Raw genomic sequence first — 22,906 nt, forward strand, 5'->3', positions numbered from 1 at the left:
CTCCCGGAGACTTACAAATTGAAATTTAAACTTTATCGCGACGGGTATTAAATTATTTTTCCATTGTTGCGTATTAAAGTAAAGTCACTTTATAGACTGAGTATAGATTTTTCCATTAGGACTTTTTTTAAACAAATGTAACCGAAGTTGATCCACAGAATTATTCATTTTAAGGAATTCATGTTTTGGAGAGATGGTTAAATAAAAGATGGCGTTGATTGAATAACGTTTATTAAAATTATAATTATAATGATTATGTAAATGATTATTCCGTGGAACATTAAGCTTTAGTTAAGCTTGTTTTAGTTTTACTTTACAGTTTTTGATTTACAAAATGTCGGAAAAATACCTGAGTACGAAATCCTCGTTGCGTGAGTCTGACTCGCACTTGGCCGGTTTTTTCTTACTAAGTAGTAGTACATGATAATACGATAAAAAACCTTTCTCCGTTTCATTTTCAAAAAATTCCAAGCTATGGATGTATAAGTTCCAAGCGTTTAGTTTTACTACATCCGCGCGTAATGATTCAGACTAATGTTTTTGTATTTCGGAACTATCTTCTCGTAAAATCTGGCGAGCTGTCAATTCTGATCCGGAAAATAGCTTACTAAATGATAATAAACCATAATAACACCAACAGCTCTGCAAAATAATGTAGAATTATAGCACTAATAAAATATTATTACTTTCATACAAGGATCTGACACAATTGACTTCCTGTGACACTGCCTTGGAGACCTACTAGATTTACGGGGTGAACAACTTTTCAAAGAGTTTGGAATACGTGAATTTCAACTTTATTACTTTAGTGATAAGGTTTTCGTGGATGGTATATGTAATTTGGTCCAAGTATCACATTTGGCCGAGGACCAACTGAGATTCGCTACGTTTGGGAGACAAATCGACACGGAACAGATTCACGCCACTACAGCAAACGATGCTTGGGACAGTGCTATGTATGCAATGTTGTTTGCTTTCGATATGGTAATTTCCAGTGCACAAGATTCACAAGTCTGGCTGCAATCCAAACTAATGTAAAAACTAGCTGATGCCCACTACTTCGTCCGCGTGGATTTAGATTTTTTAAAATCCTGTGAAAGCTCCTGATGAGTAGGTATCAGTATAATTGAAATAAGTAAAGTAATAGTTCATTCTAATATTACTATTGTTCTGTACACACTTTTTTTTTGGGGAGTGACTAGTTTTTTCATTGCTTGTATTACTTAGTTATTATAGTTATAATCTGTTGTGTGTTTAATAAGCAAAATAAATAAATGTGAAAGTCTGTTTGTTTGCCTGTCTATCAGTTTGTTACTTTTTCACGGTTCATTTGTTTAAACAAAGTTGTCAAAATTCGGTTTAGAGATAACTTCATCCCGGAGATGAATATTTTGATCTCGGAATATCAAATAATCACGGGATTTAAAAAAAACTTAATTCCATGCAGACGAAATCATATCATAATTTGTTTGTAGATACATTTTACTGTGGTTTCTTATTTCTATAAACACCTTTAATCCATATTAACAAAGTAAGAAAATAATGAATCACTCTGCTACTTATTAATTAAAAAACAAAAAAAAAAAAACATGAAAAAAGTTGAGTAGGTACCTAGTAGCTACTTCATTATTTTTTGACGTTTTTCTGATTTTGTTTTAAATTCAATTATCATGTAAATGGAGTAAGTGTAAATGGAATGATGAGTACTTTTTATAACATTTTGAATAACGATAAAGTTTTGATAATAACTTTTGTGTAGTGTTGAGTTTTGTTGTCTTCAAGTCCCGAGTTCTATTCCCGGCAAAGGGAATAATGTATAAATCATCTTAGGACTAGGCTTATTACTTGGAAGTGCGACGGCAGTATTAATACAACCTATTATACCCCTAATCGGTTTACACCCGGCATTCAACTGGAACGTTAATTCGCATGGCAGCGCTTGGCTAAGCGTCTTGCCTGTAACATGGTAACTAGCCACGGCCGACGTCTCCTACAAAACGAGACCTTAGCTAATTAAGAAATTATAAAATACCAAAATAACCCAACACGAATCAAATTCTCATTGCACACCACTGCACCAGATAGAACGTGGAGATAAAATGTTTGTTTAAAATAACCATGTTAAAACGTTAAAGCAAAACAATGTATCGGAAGCGTTTTATAAATAATTTAATCAACAGAAAAGCATCGGGTCCAAAAATAACATTAAGTGCTTTAAATATTCTATGTTTATTGTTTATACTATAACACGTGAGGCGTTGCATTTTTGATATTCCATACCTATTAATTCCTGGTTCCAGAAATACGCCAGATAATATTAGTCGAAGTTAAGTTATGGCCACACCTGCGTGTCATGAATGCGGGATGCGGGAGCGTCCACGACGCGAATCTATACGTGCACAGTACAGTACCTGGCAGAAAACATTGCACATCGAACTTTAGAAAGAGGTAACGGTTTCATAGATAATTATCTCTGTCATTGTGCGGCCAAACGTCACAAAGGTATGAATGATAGAGACGACGCTCTACGAAGCAGATATCTCGTTCTAAACTTCGATGTGCAATATTTACTGCCAGTTCCTGACATAGGTACACACCTACGCGACTGCATAAGACGTTGTATGGGACATTGTGGGAGGCGATCGCTGCTCGGCTGACGTTCCCGCATCATAATCGCTTTAGTCGCGCAAGTTTGGATGATGGCTTATGTGTCTTCCGTCATAACCGCGGTGGATGTACCTACTAGTTATAGAGGAAAACCAGTCAAGTACGAGTAATTCTCGGTAATAGTACTAAAAATAAATAATCTTTTATTATACAACAATAACTTATTCTATATTAGTAGATATTTATTTCTAGCTTAAGTTAACTTTTTTTTTTTTTTATTCACTATAGGCAAGCGCTTGACCACAATCACACCTGATGGAAAGTGATGATGTGGTCTAAGATGTGACGCGTTTACCTAGAAGGTGCCTATTCACTCTTGTTTTAAAGATACCCGGATTGTAATTGGTAGGAAACACAGATCGGGGAAGAGTATTCCAAACCTTAGCCATGCGTATGAGGAATGAAGACGCAAAACGTTTCGTGCGTGTAGATGGAATGTCGACGACATAAGGATGGAAACTCGCCCAACGTCTTGCGGTTCGGTGGTAAAATGGTAACTAAACAACTAATCCTAAAACAAGTGTAAATTAAAAATTTATAACACCCCCGGCAAGTGAAGGTTACAGTAACTAGAAAAGAGCTGATAACTTTCAAACGGTTGAACCGATTTTCTTGGATTGTAGCTAAGAACACTCTCGATCAAGCCACCTTGCAAACAAAAAAAAACTAAATTAAAATCGGTCCATTAGTTGAGGAGCTTCGATGCCACAGACAGATACACAGATACACACGTCAAACTTACAACACCCCTCTTTTTGGGTCGGGGGTTAAAAATTACTACAACTCTATTTGAAATGTCAAACATTGTTAGGTAAAACACTGTATGAAATTTTAAACATATTGTATTTGCAATTAGAACATACATTTTAAGCGCTTGTAAATAATTTAAAGCGAAAATCGTCAGTTCGTGAAACAAAACAAAAAAGCCATGCAAATATTTTATGTGCATAGTATTCAATAAATGAATAATTTGATCACATCGCTGACGTGTCGAGGATTATTTCCATCTAATAAAAATAAAAAACAGCATCAAACATTCTTATCGTTACTGAAATAAAGGTTAGATTGCAATGAAAAATAAAACGCGGATTACAGCAAAATATTTCGTGTAAATGAAAAACATTTAATGGCTACTACAAGTTATAGGAGAAAGTGAGGGCCACACCTTCGTTGTTTTATAAAAGCTGAAATAATAGTGATAGAGAAAGAGCCTGTTATGTTTCAGACTTCATAGTCAATGATCGTTCCTTCCTGTGTTAGTGACAACTCGCATAGTCAGCTTTTATGAAATAACGAAGATCTGTCCCTCACGGGCTCTTAGTCCATGATGTCGTATCGAAGCGAATAACTACTGCAAATTATTAATAGGAGCATTTTGTTGCAGTTCTGCATGTTTAATCTATTCCTGAAAACATTTCCTAGGAATTGGATACAATGAGGCATTAAACACTTCATTTAATAATATTGATATAATTAATATTCAACGACAACTTAATAACGTGAATGCCATCATTCACGTAAAGGAAATTAAAAGGGAAATCGATTAAATACATGATAAACACATTATGCAAACAGAAATGTATCTTATGACTGTTTGTATAAGAGTGCTATTGCAATGAATAAATGGATGGCATCGTAAAAAGTTTTTCGTGTAACTGAAAAACATAATAGCCTACTATTATGTATATCGTGTAGCAACCATGACTCTCGCATCACTTTTATAATTTATAATATTGCCTATACAAAAATCGGTCAAGTGCGAGTTAGACTTGAACTGGAAGGGTTCCGTACCATCTACAAGAAATAGCCCTTTTTAATTTTCATGGCGGTCATTTTGAAATTACAAGGAACCAAAAGCTTAATTTGCTATAATCCGCTGAACCAAAAAAATCTGTATGGTGCAACATGCAGCATGCGACATGCACCGCCCACCCTCCCACTTATAAACATGCAGGAAAAGCCAGCCACCAAGCAAGCCATACGCACCACCACCACGCAGCACCACGCAAATCCCAAAACCACTCGACGCACGTTTCGCCCCGACACCGGAGCACCCTCAGGAGATGTTTTACACACAGACTAACTTATGCTCACGACTTCGTCCGCGTGGACTACAACATTTCATATCCGTACTTAACCCCTTAGGTGTTGAATTTTCAAAAATCCTTTCTTAGCAGATGTTTACGTTATTAGCTATGTGCATGCCAAATTTTAGCCTGAACCGTCCAGTAGTTTAACCTTTGCGTCAGTCAGTGAACAGTCAGTCAAGTTAATCAGCCTTTCCTTTTATATGTTTAGATAGTTCCGTAAGAAAAATGAAACTCTATGTCTGTATAGTATTTGTAACTTAGGCACCATAATACAAATCTCCTACCGCATACTAGCACATCATAACTTTATCGAAATGATATTTATTACAAAACCACCATTCGAACTATGAATAATAATCAGCTTCAAACAATAAATATCGTGCGCTACTGTATTATAAATCAAACAACACTTAACCGCTGCACCGAATTCCGGGAATAAAGTTGGGACAGCCACAGTCTGGACTAAGGAATAAGCTACGAGCGGAAACTCAACAAAATCATTAAAATGATTAGGCTGGATCTATAAAGTAACTTGTCTTTGCTCAGTCTTTACTAAAAACCCAATAATTTAACTCTGTCTCGTTTTGATGTCTTAAGTTCGCTAAGAAAAATCAAAGTCTGCCCTAAGAAAAATCTGAGCAAAGTCAAAGAACGCTATATAGTCTATACATAGATCTTGGCCCCGCAGGCGTAGTTTAAGTCACCTTTGCGTAGTTCCTTTTAAAATAAAATTATGGCTAGAACAGATACCTTAATGTGCTATCCGAAGCAAGGAGGTAGTTTTAAGTCAAAATTTAGACTTTGGACCAAAGTCGATCACTACCGACTTAGGTTAAAAAAAGCAAGAGGGAATAGGCATTTTCTAGGCAAGCGCAGTCCAACGTAGACCACATCATTGGTTTTTATTAAACACGATTGTCGTCAAGCGTAAACCTATCCTAACAGCAACTGATTGATATTCAATGCCACATCACTCTCGCCAACAATAGCTAATTTCCATTTGATAAGACAGCAAAATTTCATTATTCGAGCGGAAAACGCAGATCAACACGAAGGAGTAAAATTAACAAAATTCCCGCGTTCAAATTAAAAGTTGGCAGACACCAAAAACGGTATACTTTGCCTTTTCGCATGTGGTCGCTGGCGTGTGGCTAAATTCCCACTTATTTTCACTTGCGCCGCAACGATCTGGATTCCTCCGCTCGAAACTGGTTTAAACCGGCGCCAACTATTTCGAAAACTACCCCTTTGATCGGGCATTTGGTGGCCACAATCCTCGGTTTATGTCTAACAATTTATATAGTTTTATATGGTGTATCTATAGTTGTTTATAATCAAGGGTTTTCATCATTTCGACTCGACCTTGTGAGGTAGAAACAAATTTCGAAAGCCACATTGATATTTCCGCATTGTAATGCAAAGAATTTTAAAAGAACGAAAGTTGTTTTTGGGAATTTTTGAAATCATTTCATTCATAAGCCTACCAACTAAATTTTGTTGAACTTTTGACTTTTTAGAGCATCTCTCAAAAACTTCTAAGAAACACCTCTTGTGAAATGAATCAGGAACAAGAAGTTGAGTATTGGATTTCCGCTTGAGTCATTTATTTGTTCGGTTTATTTTTATTTTTTAAATTTATAGACTACTAGCCTATGCCCGCGGCTTCGCCCGCGTGGATTTAGGTTTTTCAAAATCCCGTGGGAACTCTTTGGTTTTCCGGGATAAAAAGTAGCCTATGTGCTAATCCAGGATATTATCTATCTCCATTCCGAATTTCAGCCAAATCCGTCTAGTAGTTTTTGCGTGAAGGAGTAACAAACATACACACACACACACACACACACACACACACACACACACATACAAACTTTCGCCTTTATAATATTAGTGTGATGATAGCGCTCGGGTGCAAACAGCTGATCTATTAGTAAGTCATGATGCAGCCTAAGACCCATATCAAGGTTTTCCCTGTATTTATCTAGGCTAATGCTTGATTTGTAGCCAGTAACCGCGAACAGAACCCTTTGGAAGGACAACATTTACCGCAAATTGTTGACTCGCCAAGAAGGTGATCACGTTCATCAGTCATGAGGAACTGTCTGAAGAGAGATAAAAAAATATATCATCCATCGTACAAGAAATAATTTGTTCTTATTTTTTTATTTTCCTGACGGTCATTTAACTTTTATTTAATTTTTTATTATAGTGGTAATAGAAATACACATTCTGTGAAAATTTTAACTCTACCGATTATGGTTCATGAGATACAACCCGCTGATAAACAGACGGACGGATGGATGTACGGACGGACATCGGAGGCTTAATAAAGGGTCCATAAAAAATAACCGATAGATATACCTACTTATCTTCTGTTCCCAGATTGCACGTGCAAGATGCGGATATGAAGGCAGCTTCCAATCCAATCAGCGCAATTTGCTGGAGCTAGATATTGAAGATGACAGCTATATCGACTCTGCAGTAACATTAAAAGACGTCTTAATCTCTTTTGTAGATCTCTCTTGAGATTTATTGAAAAGTTTATAATTAGTACCTACCTTCTATTTTTTTGAAAAATCCACTTAACTTCACCAGTAATTTTGCAACAATGTATTCATTCACAAGAACCCGTCACCAGACACGATCCTCAGCCTTCCTCATCCACCCACTTCCCTCTACCTTTTTAAGGTCGTCAGTCCAGCGGGTTGGAGGTCGACCCACACTGCGCTTGCTGATACGCGGTCTCCACTCCAGAACACGTCTGCCCCAGCGGCCATCAGTTCTGCGGCAGATAGTAACCACTAGGCTTAAGCGGTGAAAATAAAAATAACTAATGAGATCATAACGTTTGAAATCGCTTAAAAATGCACCCTAGGTTTCCAACTCAACTATGTTTACAAAAACTATTTTCTTTTAAAATGTACGTCGATTACCGCCAAGAAATGAAACCATCAAGGCTCGTAAGCCCGATAATTGGGTAAGTGGACTGAACCGGGTACCAGTTGCGGTCACGCGATACGTACCGGTTTAAGCCGCATTCACACAGTCCGATTTCCTCCGACCGCAATTCAAGGGCGCTGTAATCAGCTAAGTAAGTATCATTCTCTCTCGCACATTCAAAATTTTCAATTATTGTGGAAGATTCAGTACACTATTAACAAATGTAGCTCGGCCAAGCCCTAAACAAGAAAATTACGTAAATTAGACATATTTTTATCATAAAATACATAGATTGCATGCAGAAAAATGGAGATTAAAAATACTGATTATTTTATTAACTCTTTCTCTATGAGTACTCCTGATATTACAATATCAGTAGTAGTCTATTTTGTTCTTAGAATAGAAAAATATTTATTGACATACTGAACACAGTAAAAAAAATGATAATATAAAAGCAAAATAATAAGAGTGTCTACAGGTGTACCGATACTATGTTAGTGAACAGTCTATACCGGTTTAAGCCGCATTCACACGGTCCGATTTCCTCTGACCGAAATTCAAGTGCAAACAGTAAGAGGATTAAACGAAAAGTGACAAATTTCGAACACTAAACTCCATTTCGACAGTGGGACTGAAATTCGCTGTATTAATTAGTCGATTGTGTGAGTAGATTATGCAGATTCGATCGCATTCGGGCGATTATGCATCATGTAACCTTGTTTAGTTTGAGAGCTATGAAGTGAGGGTGATAAATTTATTGAATCCGTACAATCATAGGCATACAGGTTCCCTTCACGATGCTTTGCTTGGCCGTTAAAGCAAGTGATATTTAAATATAAATCATTTTTTTAAATAATATTAGCCAAGTTCAACTAAGCGTAAATCTTATGCTTAGAGTAGGTAAAAGAGTAGTGAGACAAAAACCTACAAAATCCATAATTTTTTTATAAAACTAAATAAAAAAATACTGGTATATTACCAAATAAAACTCAAAAGAATTCGGACAAGCAATTCAAGGAAGATAACAAACATAGTTTAGGTAATTTGGCGTTTAGTTTATTAGAATTTTCCTAGGGATCTCTAATTTTTTTGAACTAGTGAAAGAATTTTAAAACCGGTTCAATAGTTCCAGAGATTACGTCTTAAAAACAAACTTACAAACATAACCTCTTTGTAATTAGTACCTATAGATTTAAAAAAAACGCACCCCAACTATTTACATCGAATATTGCATGACACAGTGTCGTTCCGTAGTTAGATAAGGCTTATGTAGACTTTGTTTAGTAGTTTAGATGCAACATAATGATAAATAATGTTCAAGTCATGTTTAACTCAACTTAAAAACAAACATCGTAACTTTTAAAATATACAGATACCTAAGCTCAAAGAAAATAATATGCAGGTATTTTTTAAAAATATATAATAACTAACTAACTAACAGTGGGGCAGACTCGAATGCGTTATTGATATGATTATTACGTCATTATCACATTAACATAGTTCAAAATAGTTTCATAAAAGAATAACGCAACTTTCGAGCAGTAATAACGCACGAAACGTTCCACGATTCCGCGATTTGAGTTTATCGGCTTCAAGTCCCATCTTTGCTGAAATCGTCACTTTCAGCAATTAGTGTGATTGTAGGAAAACGTGCATCTACTATGAATAAAAAATCTTCTCCTTATTTCAAAGTTGGTTAAAGGCATGTGTGATTTCATACGCTTTAACTATAACGAACTCGCTACACTGCTAGTGTGTGTATAACTAAGTGAAATCACAATCAAAGGAAACAAAACCACTTTGCTGATACAAAATGGAAAATGAAAAAGTTTTGACTGGGGAGCAATAACTCGTACCACTTAATTACTAAGAAGTGAGAAGGTAACGAAACACAATTTATATTGTACTCAACAGAGGGTAATTCTTGATATGTAAATGCGGGGAATAATTTACTATTAAATAATCACGTCTGAAAAAGCGGGCTGTTGCGTGACCCCTCCATGGTGTGTTGGAGGGTTCGATTTATAAGAGATTAGCGGATACCCGACGCTTCTACGCTAAAAAATGTACGTTCGGCCTCAGAATTTGAGTAGCAATTCCGCGATACTATTGCAACCTTTGACCTTTTTCTATACACACGCCACACATGCCTAACGCATGTGTATGACCGTGCCACGCGAAAATGATCATTAAGGTGTTAAACGATTTACCTTTGACTGTACCTAATACATCGTTTTAGTCTTTAAAACTATCTTCACATTATTGCCGTTCTTCTATGAAACCAGTTTGGAACACATCAGTTTGAAGTCTAAAACATAGGTAGAAACATTTTTTGTGTTTTATATATTATGAAGGTTGCGGTTTTGACTTGGTGATTTCATACCTGGTTTTCGATATTAGTACTCAGTAAATTAGTAGATATAGAAGAGCTATTTCATACAAAAATCGTGTTTTGTGAAGCTGCCAAAATATGTATAAAACATCACATGTAAATGTATGGAATAATTTGCGTTGTGAGATTTACTTTAGTGCTAATACACTTAGTCATATACCTCAAATCTATAAGTCTCTAAGTAAACGACCTCTAACATACTCAAAAACTAAACAGTTTCTTAACTAAACTTATAGTGGATGAAGCTGTAGAATTTTACCATTTTTCCAAAAATAAAATTGCAAAACGCTACCGCTTAGCGCTTTTCACATTCCTACGTGTCTACTCCAACTCCAGTCTTTACTTTATCTTAGCAAACTACTTCAAACATACTCTAAGTAAAAAGTTTCGAGTTTCCTCTAACTTACGCCAGTTACAGTGGCTCGTGACCGAACCTCTAGATTGGCTCTAAAAATTCCCGATAAACTACGGTTCTTATTAACTAATTATTGTACGTGATGTGGATTTTTAAGGTGGATGTGTTGAGTTTGAGGTCAATGAGCTTTTTAATGGACCCTGTAACTAAGCATCCGCTGTCCGCCCGTCTCGCACTTGACCCGTTTTTTGTACGATGCTATGCTATATAATTGCATCACGTCACATCGTTGAGGGGTATAACAATCAATTGCGATTGTTAAGCAACGTTGACCCAATTCGATAACTGGAGAGGTGACGATTTTTTTTTTTAAGAATATTAGCCATGCTAATCATGACTAATACTCCCCTTTCCCCTCCAATTAAGCGTAAAGCTTGTGCCAGGAGAGAGTATGACAATAGTGCAACGGATGGGGTTTGAACCGCCGACTTTCCGGAATTCAGTCCGCTCCTCAACCGTTGAGCTATCGAATATTTAAGGTCCAAGTTTGGCTTTCTCATGTCCTTCGTGTCTCGGAGAGCACATAATTTTATTGATATACGAGTAGGTATAGAGAGTTGACAGAGAAGGCCGGGGACAGACAAAACTGTAAAAGTCTATACCGACATAGTTATTTGTAGCCGACAAATAGGATTTAGGAAAAGAAGAATAAAACAAGAGGGTATTTTATTGGACACATGTATTTTTTCCACCGCAAAAGGGAAAAGAATTTCAATATGTACATTCACGAATATTCATACAAAAAAAAATCACCTTTGGTTTAGGCCTTTTAGGGCATCTGCAGGTATTGCCCCAGAGAGACGCATAAAAGTTAATATCCACCAAAGTGACCTTAAAAACGTGTAAAATAAAGTAGTAATGTTTGAACCACAGGACAGTAACCGGGAGGAGAAAATTAAATGGCGGCCGGGCAATAATAAAAATGAGTGTTTGGTCCAATGGGGCCACTGTCAATTTGTCGGGCCTGTCCATTGATATCATAAACCCAAGACACACAGTTTCTTAGAAATGTGATTATTAATAACTTCTTCTCGCATCAGAAAGTGCAGTATTAGCAGTGCCTTCCCACTGGTGGACAGTCGCTGGGTGGAGGTAGTGCAAGAGTTTTTTGAGCGAAGCTCATAAAGACAAATAATATAGTAATACCGTGAAATATAATACAAAGATTAACACTCATAATTAACACCATTAAACATCTGAGACCCTTGGGATCTTTTAGCTTTCAATATGATTAGTATATCACGTTTTAATATTTAATATTAATTAATAACAATATTCACAAATACTAAAAATACTTAAATATAAAAATCATAAAACGAAAATGTCATCCAAATCACTGTAACGAGGGCAGGGTGCCCAGAACGCTGGCTGCGTTACCTCGTTGAATGGCCAGACTAATATGCTGGCCAAGGTAACTGCCAGACCTCCGGTCACCCGTGGACTCCACAAGACGGGATGACAGGTCCTTAAAAAAGGATGCTGTCAATATAATTAAAATGTAATGTATAAATAATTATTTTTTGGAACATATTCAGCTTGATGCATCACACTACAACACTAATCACACTATCACAATTCACACTAATATTATAAAGGCGAAAGTTTGTGTGTATGTGTGTGTATGTGTGTGTGTATGTTTGTGTGTATGTCTGTTACTCCTTCACGCAAAAACTACTGGACGTATTGACCTGAAATTTAGAATAGAGATAGATTATACCCTGGATAAGCACATAGGCTATTTTTAATCCCGGAAAATCAAAGGATTCCCGCGGGATTTTGAAAAACGTAAATCCACGCGGACGAAGTCACGGGCATCAGCTAGTTGATTCCAATTTTGACAGTACTGGTACTATATCTACTGGTACTAATAAAAATGCGTAACGGTTGGTCCGTGGCCTGGCGTATCTTGCGCTAGATTACCACATGAGCATTATGATGATGATCCATTTCTAATAGATCAGCTCTACTCAAAGTCATCTCTACTTGGAGCCACCTCGACCAGTCTCTTCAGATGCTTTTCCCGCGAGTCTGTATATCTTAGGTTCAGCATATCAACGGTCGGTCGATATGAACACTGTCGTTATTAACGAACGTGCGCCATACGAGGCTCGGAATAAAACGCTTTCCAATGCACTTTTTTTGTTATTGTTCATCTCCTATTCCTTTCACAATAGAGCGTTTTTGTGGCTATCACGTTCAAAAGGTTAATAACATTTATTTTTGGACTGCTACCATGAAATAATTTCTTCTTCTTGTCCTTTATCCCACGGTATATGGGGTCGGCACAATATGTCTTTTTCTTTCACTCACTTCTGTCAACGCATCACACATGTCCTCTTTCACGCAATCCATCCACCTTTTCTTTAGTTTTCTCTCCTCTTTTTTCCTTCCACATGCATATATTTTAACATTATTCATTTCCACCATCTTGTATAGTTTCTTCTAATGTTTTCAGTATATAAATGTTTGTGTGTGCTATAAAGTTTTCCAAATAAATAAATAGGTACGTTGCACAATTACACTCGATACTACATAATAAAATGTACGAAAAGAGATCGTGCTCATTCCCAGTGAATACTTTTTACTTATTGGAGATGCCATCACGTAATCGAGCCAAACAATTTGGCAGGGGAACTGGAGCTCTAAAAAATAAGTAAAATTATTTGTCTCCTCGAGACCGAATTCCGTTCGACAGGCTATTGGCAACTAGTCAGAACGCCGGTTATATCCTTGTAGGAAATTAAAAAAGATCAAGCTGGAATACTTTCGGAAACATTATTTTCTAGTGCTCCTTTACTGAATAAAATCGGTGGTTCGAGTCTGGTTTGCCTTTGATCGTTAATTTTTCTCTGGCGTAGATTTGAGATTGAATTTTATGTATTTGAAGCACGCTGAAGTTTGAATATAACGTAGTTTGTAGGTCATGACATGGCGTAGAACGGATATTCGTAGAGTTTGATCACACAGCCGTGATCGTCTAGTGGTTATTCATGATAATCAATAACATATTTAAGAAAGTCGGGGTTTCAATCCCGGGCACGCACCTCTAACTTTTCAGAGTTATGTGCGTTTTAAGTAAGTGAATATCATTTGCTTTAACAGTGAAGGAAAACATCGTAAGGAAACTTGCATATCTAAGAGTTCTCCATAATTATCTCAAAGATGTGTGAAATCTGCCAATCCGCACTTGGCTTGTGGCGGACTAGGCGTAAGCCTTTCTCATTCTGAAGGGAGAACTATGCCCAGGAGTCGGCCATGGATTGTTCTTTTTCCTTGAGTAACGTGTGAGGGCTGAGTCCGTGGGCATTATTGGTGTGGGGTTATCCCATCAGTTTGCGCAGCGGCTTCTCGCTCGCGCGCTCTTTAGCTCGGAAGACCATGCACGGGCGAAATTAAAACAATAAAGCTAGATTAAACGTAATATTTTTTTAACATTGTGGCGTTTTGTTTCGTGATTTTTCACCGGCCACTTTAAGTAAGACAGTAAATATTTATGAATGACAAGTGTAAATTAAAAATGTATAACACCCCCGACAAGTGAAGGTTACAGTAACTAGAAAAGAGCTGATAACTTTCAAACGGTTGAACCGATTTTCTGAATTATAGTTAAGAACACTCTCGATCAAGCCACTTTTCAAACAAAAAAAAACTAAATTAAAATCGGTTCATTAGTTTAGGAGCTACGATGCCACAGACAGATGCACAGATACACAGATACGCAGATATATACGTCAGTTGGGTGGTCGGGGGTTAATAAGCAAGATGAAAGACTTTTCATGTAATTTTTCATATGCTATTTTGTGAAATGGTTCATATTTAGTTCCTAAACATGCACAGCCCGTGAACAACGTGTGAGCGCGGAGTCCGTGGGCGTCATTAGTGTGGGATTATCCCGTCAGTTTGCGCACCGGCTTCCATATCAAGTTTCAATACGCCATCCATCGTTCTCGTTCGTAATTTAGATTAAGTAATTAAGTTTCAGAGCGTGTGCGTCACAGGATGATTAGATTCTGCTTTCAGCTAATTTCAATAAAATAGTTATGTACCTAGCGTCTGTTACAGTTTTATTATAGTCTGTACTATGCTGCAGTTACTTAAGCTGTTATACTACTGTTATAGTCCTGTGTGTAGTCCTCTCATTGTTTAAAGGGATGGCAATCCAACATGACAGGAAAAACCAAGCGTAGGACTAACGGCTTTACCTCCGTGCTTTCTGTTTCATCGGAATATGGTATGCTGATTGACCTAACAGAAAACCCCAATAGGTATCAAATTTTTGGTTATGAATCCACGACATCATAACCGCAACCGAATAAGCCACTCAACAGTTAGTTTATTTGCTCAAACCTTAATTAGGTCAGTCCTTGACTGGAGTAATACCTACAACGATCACGTGACGCAAATGATCTCAGAACATTACGCGCAGGCACGCGCGGTTTGAACTCCATAATTAATGCCGACGCAGCGCGGGTGTTCTGTTGACTTTCGAGGATCCTTTTTAGGGTTCCGTACCTTAAAAGGAAAAAGGAACCGTTATAGGATCACTTCGTTGTCTGTCTGTCTGTCCGTCGGTCCATCTTTTTAACGTGTCTGTCAGGAAAACCTATAGCGTATTTATTTCCCAGTAACCTAGATTCATGAAATTTGGCAGGTACGTAGGTCTTATAGTACAAGTAAAGGAAAATTAAATTAAATAAAAAATCCCAAAAAAATGTTTTCACGGACTAATAAATAATTGATATTTTCAATTTGCAAAGTAAGATACCAAGTGGGATCCTACAGATTTTTATTTATTTTTATGCGTAATAGTTTTGGATTTATCGTGCAAAATGTCGAAGGAAGACTGCAGTACGGAACTCTCGTGCTCGCGCACGCACGTCTGACTCGCACTTGGCCGGTTTTTTGAAACCAAGTTAAAATTTAGCCTGCCGCAAGGACAATAGGTTTTTAAACCCCCGACCTAAAAAGAGGGGTGTTATAAGTTTAACGTGTGTATCTGTGTATCTGTCTGTGGCATCGTAGCTCCTAAACTAATGAACCGATTTTAATTTAGTTTTTTTTTGTTTGAAAGGTGGCTTGATCGAGAATGTTCTTAGCTATAATCCAAGAAAATCAGTTCAGCCGTTTGAAAGTTATCAGCTCTTTTCTATTTACTGTAAACCTTCACTTATCGGGGGTGTTATACATTTTTAATTTAAACTTGTTAATAAAATAATTAATTTATAACCAATATGATAACTAATCCACAGTTGAAACTCTACAGAGATCCAACGCCAGAGCCAACAGAGGATATATCGACAAAATGGAGAATACTATGCATTATTTAGATACTGGCGATCAACTCATTGCGGGCACTCGGCCAGTTCATCAGCGAATGGCTTTTTGGGATCTGTTTTTAAAATTCAGCAAGAATACATTAAATGATTCGTATTTTATTACTTGAAAATATAAAACTTATGGCCACAATCTATACCTACTATAGACTTTTATTTATATCGTTTAATTACATTTATGAAATTTTATGATAGTCCAACTATCATCATTCATCATGATCAATCAACACATAACCAGCTCACTACTAAGTACGGATTTCCTCCCAGAATAAGAAAGGTTTGACCATAGTCCAGCACGCTAGTCAGGCGCAGATTGGCAGACTTCATACACCTTCTTTTTTTTTAAAGAATATTAGCCATGCTAATCATGACTAATTCTCCCCTTTCCCCTCCAATTAAACGTAAAGCTTGTGTACGACAATAGTGCAGCGGGTGGGGCTTGAACCACCGACCTTTCGGAATTCAGTCCACTCTTCAACCGTTGAGCTATCGATGCTCTAAAGGCTCTAGAGGATTTGAGGACATTATGAAGAACTCGAAGGCATGCAGGTTGCCTCACTATATGTATTTTCCTTTACCGTCAGCAATATGAGTATCTACCAGGATAAGTGCTTCTAAAACGGCCCAAAAAATAAAAGCAAAAATAATAATTTGACCTTATTTTAAACAAGACAAATTAAGGCTTATTGCGTGTTAAGTTTTATTTTTAACCCTCGAGTGTGTTATAAGTTTGACGTGTGTATCTGTGTAACTGTTTATCAGTCTGTGGCATCGTAGCTCCTAAACTAATGAACCGATTTTAATTTAGTTTTTTTTTTTGTTTGAAAGGTGGCTTGATCTTAGCTATAATCCAAGAAAATCGGTTCAGCCGTTTGAAAGTTATCAGCTCTTTTCTAGTTACTGTAACCTTCACTTGTTGGGGGTGTTATAAATTTTTAATTTATACTTGTTAAATAAATATTTTTGTTCTTTTTGTACTTTAAAAAATCCTGGCCACTTGAGCGATGTCATTTTGTTCGTCATCTATACCTTCTATTCTATATCAATATTCACAGTTAAAGCAGTGATATTTAGTTTCTTAAAACGCATATAGCTCGCTGAAAGATAAAATTTCCTGTACCTATTCTACTCCCTTTACAACCTCTCGCACTGCCAAGGGTCACTGGTAGAGATCTCTTATAGAGATAAGTGCTTCCCTGTCCACTTTTTCTTTCCTTTTATTTATATTGTTACAACTTTCTGGTACAAATAAAAAATAAATAAATAAATTTTCACTTTATTCCTTTGTAACAATAATATTTATTGACATCTCACATTCAGTCCATATCACAAATTGGATTGTTTACTCCTTAAAAATGTAGATTGGCTTCATGCCAATAAGATGCTTGGCATCCGTAACTTCTCTAATTACGGGTATATTTCACATCCTGGCCCGCGATAGGACCATAAAACTGTCAATAATATTTAAGGTAAAAATTTATGGCAACGTTAGTTTTATTTGTTATTCCGAATTCGATTGCAGTTTTTAATTTATGCTACTCATATAACATGAAACTGGGTCATAGCTTACGTAGTCATTTTCTGAAACGAATTCCATCTTCTCTTTCCTATTATAACCTAGGTATTTATCCAATTATTTTAAATCCTATTATAAATGCGAAAGTGTGTTTGTCTGTTGGTTTATTCTTCAATCATGCCGCAAGGGAGCAACGGATCGGCGTAATTTTTTGCATGGATATTAGATAATATTAAAGACGACCAGGAGAGTGATATCCGTTACTTAATTTTTATACCGGAAGCTTTGTATTTAAGTAAATAGGTATTAGGTAATATAGAACACGTTGCCAAAAAGATTCAACATCATACGACCTAAGAATACTATAATTGAATATTAAATACCTGATGCTAGCGACTTCAATCACATGGATTTAGGTTTTCAAAACTTTTTGATTTTCCGGTATAAAAAGTAGCTTAGGTATGTCACTCTCCAGGTCTTTGAATATACGTAACAAAAAAAAATCACGTCAATCCATGGTTCCGTTGCGACGTAATTGAAGGACAAACCAAGAAACCAATAAACCAACAAACAAACACACTTTCGCATTTATAATATGGGTAGTGAAATATGATAGTCCAATTTCGGCGAAGGCTAGTAATAGGGTCCCGTTGGAAACCTTCTCGTTCAGGATCTTAAAAATATCGCAAGAAATGAGCATCAAAACTGGAAATTTCCGCCCCGTATATTATGAAGTTGCGAAGTAAACGCAGTAACAAGTTAATAGAGTTCTATATTTGGCACGGAGTCCTATCTTGGAGCAATATCCGCGCTCAAGGGTTATACATTCGAGTCCCGAGTGGGCCAAACTTTAATTAAAGTTTTAATGAGCCGAGCTTCGCGTTTGTATTTATAGACTGATGCTTGGGAAGAGGCGCCACAGTTTCATATTTTTGTGACGTAATGATTATACCTAGGCAGGGAGCTCGTGATATTTCAACGTACTCGTACAATTTAAACCTATGTTCACATGGCGGCATTTTTTTATTTTATAGACTAGCGCTTGGCTGCAATCAGACCTGCTAGCAAGTGATAATGCAGTCTAAGATGGAGCGCGCTTGCCTAGCAGATGCCCATTCACTCTTGACCTCAAGGTACCCATATTAAAAGTGGAGGAGAAAACAGCTGATTCCAGAAGGGTGTTCCGTATCCTAGCGGTTCGGATTAGAAACGAGGAAGCTGATCGCTATTCGATTCGTTTTTTTCACGTGTAAGGTTTTACCGTATACAAGACAGTCATTCGTTTGATGCACAGAACACATTTCAAGTGGTCTGTGGTTTGATGTGAGAATTTGCATACAGAACTTTTAGAATTCATAAGCGAGCGAAATGTCTAAATACTAAATAGTATCTATTTACAATAGTGGTACATACATACCAATATTGTAATTGCGAAAGCGTGTCTCTCAGTTATTTGTCTATCTTTTATCTTTTAACGGTCCATCCTCCTCTGGTACAGAGATGGCTTGCATCCTGGAATTCCTGCCTGAATCAACTAAAAAAACCTAAATACCAAAAACATCCATACTGATATTATAAATATGCGAAATTGTGGCTGACAGCTGCTGTCTAATATCTCACGAACCATCCTCCAGAATATGGTAAAGAAAAAACTTGCTTCTTCTTTGTCGTTACACTCTTGGCAGAGTGGTCGTGGTCATCATGAAGTGACGTTTTGGGGGGCAGATGTTACACGCCTCACGAGCATTCGCCACTTCTCCCTGCTGGTCGACATTCTGGTACATTCGTGCACGGCACCGCCCACAGCGGACTTAATTTGGTCGGTCCATCGCGTAGGCGACCTTCCTCGCCCTCTGGTACCCTCCACCTTGCCCTGCACGACAAGACGCTCAATGGAGTCACTCTCACGCCGGGAGACATGTCCGAAGAACTTTAGTATGCGACCCTGTACTAACGCCGAAAGACGTTGTTTAATGCCGAGTTCTTGGAGTATAGAGACGTTGGTGCGAAATTCAGTCCATGAGACTCCTAGCATCCGCCTCCAGCACCACATCTCCAGAGCATCAATCTTCTTCTTCTCGACTGTTCGCAAAGTCCACGTCTCCGCAGCGTATAGAAAAATGGGAAAAACAAGTGTCCGAACGAGCCTGATCTTCGTAGCTTTTGTGATGTTTTTGTTTTTCCATATTTTCTTTAGCTTGTCCATTGCAGTTCTCGCTATCGCCATACGCCGCTTTACTTCTTCTACGCAGCCCCCATTGTTCGAGATTAAAGCACCAAGATATATGTAGGATTGGACGACCTCGCAGTTCGCAATTCGAGTGACTTCGGGCGAATTATTGTTGGCACGATCTACAACCATCATCTTAGTTTTACTGCGGTTGATTTTTAATCCGAACTCGAGACTGACGCGCTCCATTTTGAGAAGTAGCTCTTCCATATGACGAGCACTGGTCGCAAACAAGGTAGTATCATCGGCGTAGCGCAGATTTGATATCTTGTAGCCTCCGATAGCAACACCGTCGGTCCAGTCTTCAAGAGTAATGCGCATTATGAGTTCAGTGTAAGCATTGAACAATAGCGGCGATATTATGCATCCTTGGCGAACGCCTGCGCTGGGATGAAAGTTTTGTGATAAAACGTCATCCGTCCGCACCGATGCCGTTCCATCTTCGTAAAGGCGTCTGAGAAGATGAACTAAGTGTTGCGGTGTACCCATGTCTAGCAAAACATTCCACAGTTTAGGCCATTTCACAGAGTCAAACGCCTTCGAGAAGTCAACAAAGCAAATGTAAGTTGGTTTATTGAACTCTCGTGCCTTTTCTATGATCTGGCGAACAATAAGGATCTGCTCACGTGTACCCTTTCCCTTAACAAAACCGGCTTGTTCTGGTGCTATCTCCTTAGACAAGAAAGTTTTCAGTCGCTCATTTAGAATGTGCAACAAGATTTTGCTAGCATGAGATATAAGTGCTATAAGTCGGTAATTGCTACACTTCTTGGTTGAACCCTTCTTATGTAAAGGAATGAAAACCGTGTGAGTCCATTCTGTTGGCCATGATCCCGAACTCCATATTTTGTTGCAGATGGTGTGGAAGATATTGACACCTACATCGCCTAAAGCCCTTATTGTTTCAATCGGGATTGCATCTCTTCCGGTAGCTTTCCCATTTTTGAGATGCATAATGGCGGCTCTGATTTCAGATTTAAGTATGTCTGGCTCCAGGTCTTCATATCCGGGCTCTGTATTGGGAAAGTTTTCCGACTGATTGTCCTGGAACAGGGACTGGCAATAACTCTTCCAAACCTCAGTTATACGATCTAGCTCAGTAACCATTATACCATCACTATCTTCAATAGCCCAGGTCTTGGAGGTGAGTGATTTTGTGATGGATCTGATTTTGTGATAAAGATCTCTGGACTCATGTCTGTTAGCGTGAGCATCGATTTCGTTGCATATTTTACGAAGATAGGCATTATGATCCCGCCTGCATCCCGCTTGAATTTGCGCTGACAGTTTGTTCAAGTCACCAACCGCTGCCCCTGTTGCCTTCAATGCGCGCCTCTGTTGAACTAATTCCAGTGTGCCATCCGTCATCCAGTGTTGTCGTTTGTGTGCTATGTTGGGTAATCCAGAAGCTGCAACAGACTCTGTAATTAGCTTTTTGGTTCGTTCCCACAACACGTCTGGCGTCTCTTCGGCGGAGTTTGCATCACCCCATTCTGCCCAGTGCTGTTTTGCAGTAGCGTAAAACTTTGAGCTATCCTTTACTTCGATTCTCCGCTGTTTAATGAGACTTCGAGCTGCTCTTAGTTTCAGTTTGAACTTCGAGATCAGTAGTTGGTGATCTGATCCACAGTCTGCACCAGGAAGAGTGTGAGCATTTCTGATAGATGTTTTCCATCGCGATCTTATCAAGATATAGTCTATCTGATTGCGATATTTACCGTCTGGCGATGTCCAAGTATACAACCTACGTGGATGGTGCTGAAATAGGCTATTAACTATCACCAGGTCATTTTCAGTTGCAAACTGTATGAGACGTTCACCTCTTTCGTTGCGTGCTCCAAGACCAAATCTGCCCACACATTGTCCAAGCTGATTAGAGTTTACTCCAATTTTAGCATTAAAGTCACCCAGTATTACCAGAGCTTCTCTATTGGGGACCTTAGCGATGGTGGTCTCCAGTTCAGAATAGAACTTCTCTATAATATCATCACTGGCAGTGCTGGTGGGGGCATATATTTGCACTATAGTGAGATTCACTGGCGATGCTTTTAGTTTGACACTGATAATCCGGTCATTGACTGCTTCAAAACCTATTTTGATTCAAAACCTATGTTAAAAAACTTGCATCCCAGAGAAAAATAGTCTAAGTATATCCATAGGCTAGACCACGCTATACCTATACATTTTATTCCGGAAAATCAATGAGTTCCCACGGGATTAATAAAACTAAATCCATGCGAATAAAGTCGCGGGCATCATTCTCGTATTATTATATTTTTTCCAAGATTTTTTTCCTTTTCTTAAGGACCTCATTTCTCGTTCCGCCCACGGATCCGTGTTGATACGGGATAATACACTGTTCAGGATTATTACTCGCATCTCGCATATAATACTGAATCAACAGGCGCTGCCGGTACTAATCAAAGATGTCTCAGTATAAATCAATCCTACTTCAATAATAAACGTGTTTTTCATTTTTTACTATTATTGGTAACAAGTGTAAATTAAAAATTTGTAACACCCCCGACAAGTCAAGGTTACAGGAAGGAAAAGAGCTAATAACTTTCCAACGGCTGAACCGATTTTCTCGGATTATAGCTAAGAATACTCGATCAAGCTACCTTTCAAACAAAAAAAAAAAAAGTTAAAATCGGAGTTTAAGAGCTACGATACCACAGATAGATACACAAATACATACGTCAAACTTATAACACCCCTCTATTTGGGTCGGGGGTTAAAAAGGTGAGCTAAAATCTTTTCTATTTTCATATCTTAGTAAATAGAACAAGATAAATAACATGACAAACCTACCTATAATAAGATTTGTCATAGTATTTCTTCCCTTCTTTACAGAGATATTTTTTTATTTATTTATAACGAATAAACTGTAAGAATAAAGAAAAAAACAGAAATTTTAGAGCACACTCATCTTTGATCTTAGGTACATAATCTAAAGGTCAGTTTCATATTGCGCGGTTATTAATGTTACGTAACGCGGTTACCGTTAAACTTTGATCACCAAAATAAAAGCAAAGTGAAATTCCTTGAAATTCCATGCAATTCGGCTCAGAGGATCACCGTGCCTTTGCAGTACAAGTTTATTATTTATTAGAACTACGAAATAGCGGTGGTCGTCTCGGCCGAAATGCATGGAAAGCTCAGTAAGTTATGTTTTAGATAAATATTTAGGTTTTTAAGTTTAATTTATTAGTTTTTATGTTTTATCTGTTTTCATTCTATGTACTGTGTTTGCGCCTAACTTTATAGTCCCGAATAAAAGTATATTTATTTATTTATTTTTATTTAAATGCCCTTCACCGAAAAAT

At 37.6% G+C, this 22,906-nt stretch overlaps 1 long non-coding RNA gene across 1 annotated transcript; it reads right to left on the bottom strand.

Moving 5' to 3' along the window:
* Window positions 1-5,605: 5,605 nt before the first annotated feature.
* LOC123865973 lies at window positions 5,606-18,897 on the bottom strand. The gene is made up of 3 exons (XR_006796094.1): window positions 18,886-18,897; window positions 7,659-7,664; window positions 5,606-5,695 (listed from the first exon to the last, which is right to left on the bottom strand). It is a non-coding gene; the product is annotated as an uncharacterized LOC123865973 (long non-coding RNA).
* Window positions 18,898-22,906: the final 4,009 nt, after the last annotated feature.

Source organism: Maniola jurtina, chromosome 6 (genome assembly GCF_905333055.1).
Source record: "Maniola jurtina chromosome 6, ilManJurt1.1, whole genome shotgun sequence".
NCBI lineage: Eukaryota > Metazoa > Arthropoda > Insecta > Lepidoptera > Nymphalidae > Maniola > Maniola jurtina.